Below are 10,479 nucleotides of genomic sequence, written 5' to 3'. Positions count from 1 at the left end.
TTTTTTTTCTAACTTTTTTTTTTAGCAAACATGTCAGACAACAAGGACAAAAATAATTTCGGGAATGCATCAGAAGAGATTGATTTGAAGTTTCTCATGGAAGCTTTAATGGGTGAGATGAGGAAAGTGTTAAGAGCAAAGATGGAGCAGGTTCATGAATGGATAGATCAGGTAGAGAATGTGTGTGGAGCAACCATAAAATGCTCCTAATGTGCATAAGAGACAGAGAGTTCAATCTAGGGAAGTGAGAGTTGAAGATAAAGAGTATTATGAGGGCAGTTTTGATGAAGAAGATGATCGGGATTCAATTGTTAGCAATAAGGAGATATGGTAGGTGGTTTACAAAGGCTAGGAATCGAGAAGATAATAACTTAGGTAGTAATAAGATGAAGATTCTATCATTTCAAGGTAAAAACAATCCCAAAGCTTACCTTGAGTGGGAGAAGAAGATAGAATTAGTATTTGATTGTCACAATTATTCCGAGCTTAATAAGGTAAATCTTGCAGCCATTGAATTTTTCAATTATGCGATTATTTGGTGGGATCAACCAGTATTAAACATGAGGAGAAATAGAGAGCATCCAATAGAAACGTGGGAAGAGATAAAAGTCGTGATGAGAAGATGGTTTGTTCCAAGTCATTACTACCGTGAATTGTACCAAAATTTGCAAAGTCTTACACAAGGTAATTGAAGTGTGGAGGATTATTATAAGGAGATGGAAATCACTATGATCCGAGCAAATGTAGAGAAGGGCTGAGAGGCTACTATGGCTAGGTTCTTAGTTGGTTTGAACTAAGAAATTGCTAATTTGGTGGAATTGCAACATTATGTGGAGTTGGAAAATATGGTGCACATGGCTATCAAAATTGAGAACCAACTCAAGAGGAGGGGCAACAGTACATGGAAAAACATTAGCCTGGGATCATCATGGAGGCTAAATTTTGTGAAAGAGGAGAAGCAAGCCACTGCCAAGCCCAAAATCGAGCAAAAACAAGAAGTGATTAGCCATGGAAATCAAGGTGAATCTGATTCTTCCACTACTCAGAATCATGATATTAAGTGTTTTAAATGCCAAGGCAAGGGTCACATAGCAAGCTAATGTCCAAAAAAAAGAGTTATGATATTGTGAGATAATGGTGAGATTGAGTCTGATGACGAAGATGACACTGAATCTATGCCACCATTGGAGGACGTGGATGATGAAGAATACGTTATGCAAGGTGAATTGTTGGTTGCAAGGAGAGCTCTAAGTATGCAAATGAAAGAAGATGACAAAGTGTAGTGAGAAAACATCTTTCATACTAGATGCCTCATGCAAAACAAGGAAGGTAGTGTGATTATTGATGGAGGTAGTTGTACTAACATTGCTAGCACTACAATGGTGGAGAAATTAGATGAGGGTTACAAAACAGGTGTTAGTATCCTTCTAAATCGGGAAATATGAAGACGAAGTTTTGTGTGATGTAATTCTGATACAAGCTGGATACTTCTTACTAGGCCGACCATGGAAATTTGATCAACATGTTAAGCACGATGGTTTCACCAACAAATACTCGTTTGTGATTAATCAAAGGACAATCGCTCTAGTCCCTTCATCACCAAGCAGGTCTATGAAGATCAAGTAAGGTTACAAAAAGAGAGTGGTCTAAAGAAAGGGAGTGAGAAAAAGAAAACAAGTGAAAATCAGAAAGAAAAAAAAAAGGCCGAGAAAAATGAGAGAGAAAATAAGAGAATAGATTTGACCATTAAGAGAAAAGCATAGAGAAACAAATTTCTATGCAAAAGCGAGTGAAATAAAAAAATGATGTTTTTAAATCAACCAATGATTGTACTTTTGTACAAAGAGACGTATTTAAATACTAAAAAACTTGACCCATCTTTGCCTAGTTCAATTGTTTCTCTTCTATAGGAGTTTGATGACGTCTTTCCCAAGGAGGTTCCAGATGGTTTACCTCTTATTCGAGGAATTGAACATCAAATCTATTTTATGCCTGGTACTTCCATTCCAAACTAACCAACCTATCGAAGCAATCCTGAGGAGACAAAGAAGCTACAAAGGCAGATTAGCGAATTGATGGAAAAAGGGTATGTAAGGAAAAGTATGAGTCTTTGCGTCGTACGTCGTGCCGATGATTTTGGTTCCTAAGAAAGATAGAACATGGAGATTGTGTGTTGATTGTTGAGAAATTAACAACATAATGGTAAAGTATCGTCATCATATTCCTCGCTTAGATGATATGTTAGATGAAAGAGGGCTATGAATGGAAAACTGCTTTTAAAACGAAATATGGTTTTTATGAGTGGTTAGTTATGCCATTTGAATTAACTAATGCACCGAGTACTTTCATGCAATTAATGAACCATGTCTTGTGTGCTTTCATAGGTAGATTTGTTGTTATTTATTTTGATGATATTCTCATTTATATAAAATAAAAAAATAAAAAAACTTGGATGATCATCTTGTGTACTTAAATTCAATGTTGGATGTATGTAGAAAAGAGAAGTTATTTGCTAACTTGAAGAAGTGCACCTTTTGCACTGATAAGTTTGTGTTTCTTGGTTTTGTTGTGAGTAAACAAGGAATACAGGTTGATGAAGAGAAGATTAGCGCGATTCAAGACTGGTCGAGTCCCACAAGTGTAGGTCATGTTCGTAGTTTTCATGGACTCGCTAGTTTTTATAGGAGGTTCGTGAAAGACTTTAGCAACATCACCGCACCGCACCACTTACCGAAGTCATCAAGAAAAACATTGGACTCAAATGGGGAGACGAACAAGAAAAGGCATTCCAATTGATCAAGGAAAAATTAACTCATGCTCCTTTACTTGTTTTGCCTGATTTTACTAAAATGTTTGAAATTGAATATGATGCTTCAGGTACAAGTATAGGTGTAGTTCTTATGCAAGAAGGAAGACCAATTGCAGATTTCAGTGAGAAGTTAAGGGGGGCAACCTTAAACTACCCTACTTATGATAAAGAATTGTATGCATTGGTTCGAGCATTGGAAACATGGCAACACTACCTTTAGCCTAAGGAGTTCGTGATTCATACTGATCATGAGTCCTTGAAGCATTTAAAAGGACAACACAAATTGAACAGGAGACATGCACAATGGGTGGAATTCATTGGGACATTTCCATATGTCATTTGATACAAGAAAAGTAAGGAAAACATCGTTACCGATGCACTTTCTCGAAGGTACATATTAATTTCTACCCTTAATGTAAGATTACTTTGTTTTAAGCACATTAAAGAATTGTATCCTTTAGACCACGAATTTTGTGAGGAGTTTCGGGCTTGTGAGAAAAATGCAGTGGGTAAGTTCTTCAGGCATGAGGGTTTCTTGTTTTGGGAAAATAAATTGTGTGTGCCGAATTATTCTTTACGTGAATTGTTAGTAAGGGAATCCCATGGTGGAGGGTTAATGAGACACTTTGGAGTTGCTAAGACCTTAGTTGTTTTGCAAGAACACTTCTATTGGCCACACATGAAAATAGATGTCTAAAGAATTTGTGGTAGATGTGTCACATGTAGGCAAACAAAATCTAGAGTGCAACCTCATGATTTATTCATGCCACTGCCTATTCTTAGTGAGCATTAGATTGATATTTCGAAGGACTTTGTGTTAGGTTTGCCTAGGTCTAAACATGGTAGGGATTCAATTTTTATGGTTGTGGATAGATTTTCTAAGATGGCACATTTCATTCCATGTCACAAAACTGATGATGCTTCACATGTTGTTGATTTGTTCTTTAGAGAAATTGTAAGATTACATGGTATGCCTAGGACAATAGTTTCGGATAGAGATGCTAAGTTCTTGAGTTACTTTTGGAAGACTTTGTGGTGTAAGTTAGGAACTAAGTTGTTATTTTCTACTACTTGTCACCCACAAACTAATGGTCAAACCGAAGTAGTGAATAGGACTTTGTCTACTTTGTTAAGGGTTGTTATTAAAAAGAACATAAAAACTTGGGAAGAGTGTTTACCACACGTTGAGTTTGCTTATAATTGTACCATTCATTCTACAACTAACTTTTCACCATTTGAAATTGTTTATGGTTTTAATCCTTTAACTCCATTGGATTTAACGCCATTCATTACCTTTGTCTGAACATGCTAACTTAGATGAAAAGAAAAAGGTTGAATTTGTTAAGCAGATACATGAGAAAGCAAGACTCAACATTGAGAGAAGGACAGAGCACTACACAAAACAAGCTAATAAAGGGCATCAACAACTGATTTTTGAACCTGGAGATTAGGTTTGGTTGCACATGAGAAAAGAAATATTTCCAGCATAAAGGCAATCTAAGTTGCTTCTGAGAGGAGATGTATCTTTTCAAGTCCTTGAGCGCATAAATAACAATGCATATAAGTTGGATTTTCTAGGTGAGTACAATGTTAGTGTCACTTTCAATGTTACTGATTTAAGTCCTTTTGATATAGGTGATGATTTGAGGACAAATCCTTTTCAAGAGGAGGGGAATGATGAAGACACGACTAACAAATGGAAGATCTTATTAAAGTTCCAGTTGGTTCGATTATAAGGGCTCGAGCTAAAAAGTTTAAGGAAACTCTCAATGGACTCATTCATGATATTTGGGCTGAGGTGAATTCGTGGAGGCCCAAGGAAGATGCTCTACATGTTCCACAAGGTCAGATTTCCATGATTCAAGCTTTGGAATAATCTAGAATAATCCATCAAAGAGAACAGGTCACAAATTGAGTGGATTGAATGAAGTTTCCTAAATTGGTGATTATGCAATTTTTTACTCATCAAGGGGATTGGCTGGTGCAATCTTTTAAGATTGCTAAATTATCTTTCTTATTTATTATTATATTTTAATATTTGAATTTTATGGGAAAGTAATAAATTAGAAATTCCCTTATTTTCTTTTTACTTTGGGGTAGGCATGATTTTAGGAAATAATGGATTCAATTTTCATAATCCAACTCAGGATATTTTAGTTTCCCTTTTTTGGCTATCTACGAAATCTAAGCAAAATATTTGAGGAATTTCTAACTACAAAATTCATGGACCTCTTTGTATTTAAATAGTCATCAACTTATTGAAAAATAATACACATGTCATTCATAATTTTGTGAGAGAAAATTCTCTTTGGTTCTTTTAGAACTCTTTGAACTTATCGAAAAGATTTCCATGGCATTCTCCTTTGACTTATCAATCAATCCTTCCATAATTGATTGTGGTGTCTTCATTATACCAAGGTTCTTGCTTCCATATAAGCAACGGGCTGCGGTTTCATACAAATCTGTTTCTAGACGATCTTGGAGCTAATTCTTAATCCACAAGTTTCTCAATTTCATGGTGTGGATCGTATCATCTATGATGAAAACTAGACAACACAATGACCTGACCAATCGTATAGGTTTGGTTTATGCCGAAAATAATACTGAATTGTCCAAACCTATCAAACTGGGTGTAGTCTGTGTCAAAACCAAATAAGACAATGGTGTGATTGATTTTCCAAGTACAGTCTATGCCGAAAATGAAATAGAGTCATCGTGACCAATTGGACTGGGTGTAGTCTATGACAAAAATCAAACAGGACAACGACATGACTGGTAGTACAGGTACAGTCTATGCCGAAAACGAAACTGAGCTATCGTAATCAATCAGACCAAGTGTCGATTGTGACGAAAACCATATAGAACAATGATGTGACAGATCATACAAATGTGGTCTACGCTGAAAACGAAACTGAGCTACCATGATTGACCAGATCGGGTGCAGAATGTGACGAAAACCAAATAGAACAATGACATGAATGACCATATATGTGCAATCTAGGTCGAAAACGAAACTTAGTTATCTTGACCGATCGAATTGAGTGTGGTATGTGATGAAAATCGAATAGGAAAACTTCATTACCAATCGTACAAATTCGATTTATGACGAAAATGATACTAAACTATCATGATCGATTGAACCAAGTGTCGATTATAATGAAAACCAAAAAAGACAATGACATGATTGATTGTACAGATATGGTCAATGCCAAAAACAAAATTGAGCTATCATGACCTATCGGACTGGGTACGGTCTTTGACAAAAACAAGATAGGAGAAAGAGGTGATCGATTGTATAGGTTTAATTTACGTAAAAATAAAAAAAAAACAATACTAAATAGTTGGGACCTATCCAACTGGGTACGTTTAGTAACAAAATAAGACGAGACAATGATGTGACTGATCTTCCATGTGCAATCTATGCTAAAAATGAAACTGAGTTATCATGACCGATCAAACTGGGTATGGTCTGTCATGAAAACCAGACAGGGCAATAACGTGACTAATCGTATAAATGTGGCCTACGCCAAAAACAAAACTGGGCTATCATGACCGATTGGATTGGGTGCAGTTTAAAATGAAAACCAAATAGGAAAATGACGTGATTGATCATATAGGTGCTATCTACGCTAAAAAAAATTGAGTTGTCATGACCGATTGGACTAGGTGAGGTCTATGATGAAAACCAAACAAGGCAACAATGTGACTAATCGTACAAGTGTGGTTTACGCAGAAAATGATAATTGTCATAAGAGATCGAACTCGGTGCCAACTATGACGAAAAGCAGATAGGACAACGATGTAACTAATTGTATAGATGTGGTCTATGTCGAACACGAAACTAAGCTACCCTAACCAATCAGACCGGGTGCAATCTGTAACAAAAATAAGATAGGATAATGACGTGACCGATTGTATAAGTCTGGTTTACACCAAAAACAACACTAAACTATCAAGTTCTATTGAATCGAGTGCGGTTTGTGATAAAAACCAGATAAGACAACGATGTGACTGGTCTTTCGTGTGCATTCTACATTGAAAACAAAATTGAGCTATTGTGACCAATCGGACTAGGTGTAGTTTATCATGAAAACTAGATAGGACAATGACATGATCGATTGTACAGGTGCGGTCTACACTGCAAATGATACTGAGTTGTCATGACTAATCGAACCAAGTGCAATTTGTGATGAACACCAAACATGACAACGACGTGATCGATTGTATATGTGTGGTATACACTAAAACCAAAATTGAACTATCGAGACCTATCTAACCGTGTGTGGTCTATGATGAAAACCAGAGAGGACAACGACGTGAACTATTGTATAGGTGTGGCTTACACCGAAATCGAAATTGAATGGTCGAGACAACTCAAGGATGTTATTGACATAAATGTTATGAACAACTCAAGGATGTTATTGACATAAATGAGTCCAAGTCATGAGGTCAGAGCTCTGTATTCTATGAATAACTCAAGGCTATGGATGACATGAATGACTCAGTGTTGTGAGCTCAAGGCTCTTTATACTATGAATAGCTAAGGGTTGTGGTTGATATGAACGACTCTAGTTCATATGCACGATTTTGGGTCATGATCTCAATGATTTAGATGCTATGAATAGCGTAGGGTTGTGGATGATATGAACGATTCTGGGTCGTGAACTTCAGGCTTTAAATTCTTTCAACAACTCAGGGTGTGGATGAAATGAACAACTTTGGGTCGTGAACTCAGGGTTTTAGATGTTATGAACAGCTTAGAGTTGTGGATGATATGAACAACTCAGGGTGTGGATGAAATGAACAACTTTAGGTCGTGAACTCAGGGTTCTAGATGCTATGAACAGCCTAGAGTTGTGGATGATATGAACAACTCAGGATTCCATTAACTCAGGTCTCTAGATGTTATAAATAAATTAAGGGTGTGGTTAAAATGAACAACTCCAAGTCGTCATCTCAAGGCTCTAAATGCTATGAATAGATCAAGGTCGTGGTTGACATGAACGACTATAAGTCACGAGCTTAGGGTTTTTGATGCAATAAAAAGCTCAGGGTTGTGGATAACATGAGCTACTCCAGGTAGAGAGCTCAAGGCTCTAAATTTTATGAACAACTAAGGGTTGTGGATGATATGAACGACTCATAATCCCATGAGCTTAAGCCTCTAGATGCTATGTACAACTCAAGGTTGTGGATGATATGAATGATTCTTCATCGTGAGCCCATGGCTTTAAAAGCTATGAATAGCTTAGGCTGTGGATGACATGAATGACTACGGGTCATGAGCTCAAGGCTCTAGAAGCTATGAATAGATCATGGTTGTGGTTGACATAAACAACTCTGGGTAGTAAGCTCAAGGCTCTAGATACTATGAACAGCTTAGGGTTGGGGTTGACATGAACAACTCTGGGTCGTGTACTCAAGGCTCTAGATGCTATGAACAACTCAACGTTGTGGATGATATGAATGACTCGAGATGCCGTGAGATCAGGACTATAGATGTTATGAATAAATCAGGGCTTTGGATGATATGAACATTCTGCGTCATGAGATAAAGCCTATAGATGCTGTGAACAACTTAGGCCTATAGATGACATGAATGACTCTAGGTCGTCAGCTCAGAAATTTAGATGCTATGAACAGCTCAAGACTATAATTAACAAGAATGACTCTGAGCAGTGAGCTCATGGCTCTAGATGTTATAAACAACTCAAGGTTATGGATGACATGAATGAATCCGGGTCATGGGCTCAGGGCCTTAGATACTATGAACAACTTAGGGTTGTGGCTAACATGAACAACTCTGGGTCATGAGCTCAAGGCTTTAGATGCTATGAACAACTCTACGTTGTGGATGACATGAACTAATCTGGGTTATGAGCTCAAGGCTTTAAATGCTATGAACAACTTAGGGTTATGGATGACATGAACGATTCTAAACCATGAACTTAAGGCTCTAGATGCTATGAACAACTTAGAGTTGTGGATGATATAAATGACTTGGGATCCCATGAGTTCAAGCCTCTAGATGCTATGAACTGCACAGAGTTAAGAATGATCTGAATGACTCTTAGTCATGAGCTCATGGCTTAAAATGCTATGAACAACTCAGGATTGTGGATGACATTAATGACTCAAGGTCGTGAGCTCAGGGCTCTTAATGCAATGAATAGCTCATGGTTGTGGATGACATGAGCTACTCTAGGTTGTGAGCTCAGGGCTCTAGATGTTATAAACAGCTCAAGGTTATGGATGATATGAATAACTTGAGATCCAATGAGCTCAGGCCTCTAGATGTTATGAACAGCTCAAGGTTATGGATGATATGAACAATTCTTGGTCGTGAGCCAATGGCTCTAAATGTTGTGAATTGACATGAACGATTCTAAGTCGTGAGCTAAAGGCTCTTAATGCTATGAACAACTCAAGGTTGTGGATGACATGAGAGACTCAAGGTCATGAGCTTAGGGCTCGAGATGCTATGAAAAGCTCAAGGTTGTGGTTGACATGAACAATTCCAAGTCATGGGCTCAAGGCTATTGATAATATGAATAGCTCGGGAATGTGGTTTACATGAATGAATTTGGGTTATGAGTTTAGTGTTTTAGATGCTATGAACAACTAAAAGTTGTCAATGACATAAGCTACAAAGGTCATGAGTTCAGGTCTCTAGATGCTATGAATGACTCAGGGTTGTGGATTATATGCACAATTCTAAATTGTGAGCTCAAAGATCTAGATGCTATGAATCACTCAGGGTTGTAGATGATATGAACGATTCTATGTCATGAACTCAAGGCTCTAGATGCTTTGAACTGCTCAAGGATGCTGATGAAATGAACGACTTTGGTTCGTAAACTCAAGGCTCTAGATGCTATGAATAACTCATAGTTGGGGATGATAGGAATGATTCGGGATCCTGTGGGCTCAAGCCTCTAAATGCTACTTATAGCTCAAGGTTATGGATGATAAGAACGATTCTTAGTTGTGAGCTCATAGCTCTAAATGCTATAAACAACTCAAGGTTGTGGATGACATGAACGACTACAGGACATGAGCTCAAGGCTCTAGATGCTATGAACAGCTTAGGGCTATGGTTGACATGAACAACTCCAGGATGTGAGCTCAGTGCTTTAGATGATATGAACAACTCAGGGTTGTGGATGACATGAACAACTTTGGGTTATGAGCCTAAGGCTCTAGATACTATGAAGGGCTCAGGGTTGTGGTTGACATGAACGACTCTGGGTCAAGAGCTTAGGGCTCTAGATGCTATGAGTAGCTTAAGGCTATAGATGACAAGAGTTACTCCATGTTGTGATCTTAAGGCTCTTAATGTTATGTGATTACTACTCAAAAAGTGCTATTTGATAGCTTGTAATTAACTCTTTTAAACACTTTTGAGTAGTAGTTATTACCTTTTAACTCAATTGGCATGTTAAGGACCCTTGCAATCAATTCTAATCAAATTGTGTTAAGTTTTGGTGTTTTGATAGCTTTTTGATCACCAAAGCAATCCAAGATTGAGGAGAGTTCTTTGGAATCCATGGCAAAGCAATGGAAAGCTCAGAAACATGAAGAACCAAAGCTTTGAAGTCCTTTGCCATAAGCAAATCCGGAATGCAAGGAGGGGAAGCAAAGTGAAATCTGCCATGAAGCATTCTTGATGA

Source organism: Vitis vinifera, chromosome 13, assembly GCF_030704535.1.
Source record: "Vitis vinifera cultivar Pinot Noir 40024 chromosome 13, ASM3070453v1".
Classification (NCBI taxonomy): domain Eukaryota; kingdom Viridiplantae; phylum Streptophyta; class Magnoliopsida; order Vitales; family Vitaceae; genus Vitis; species Vitis vinifera.
Note: the sequence above shows the minus strand (reverse complement) of the source record.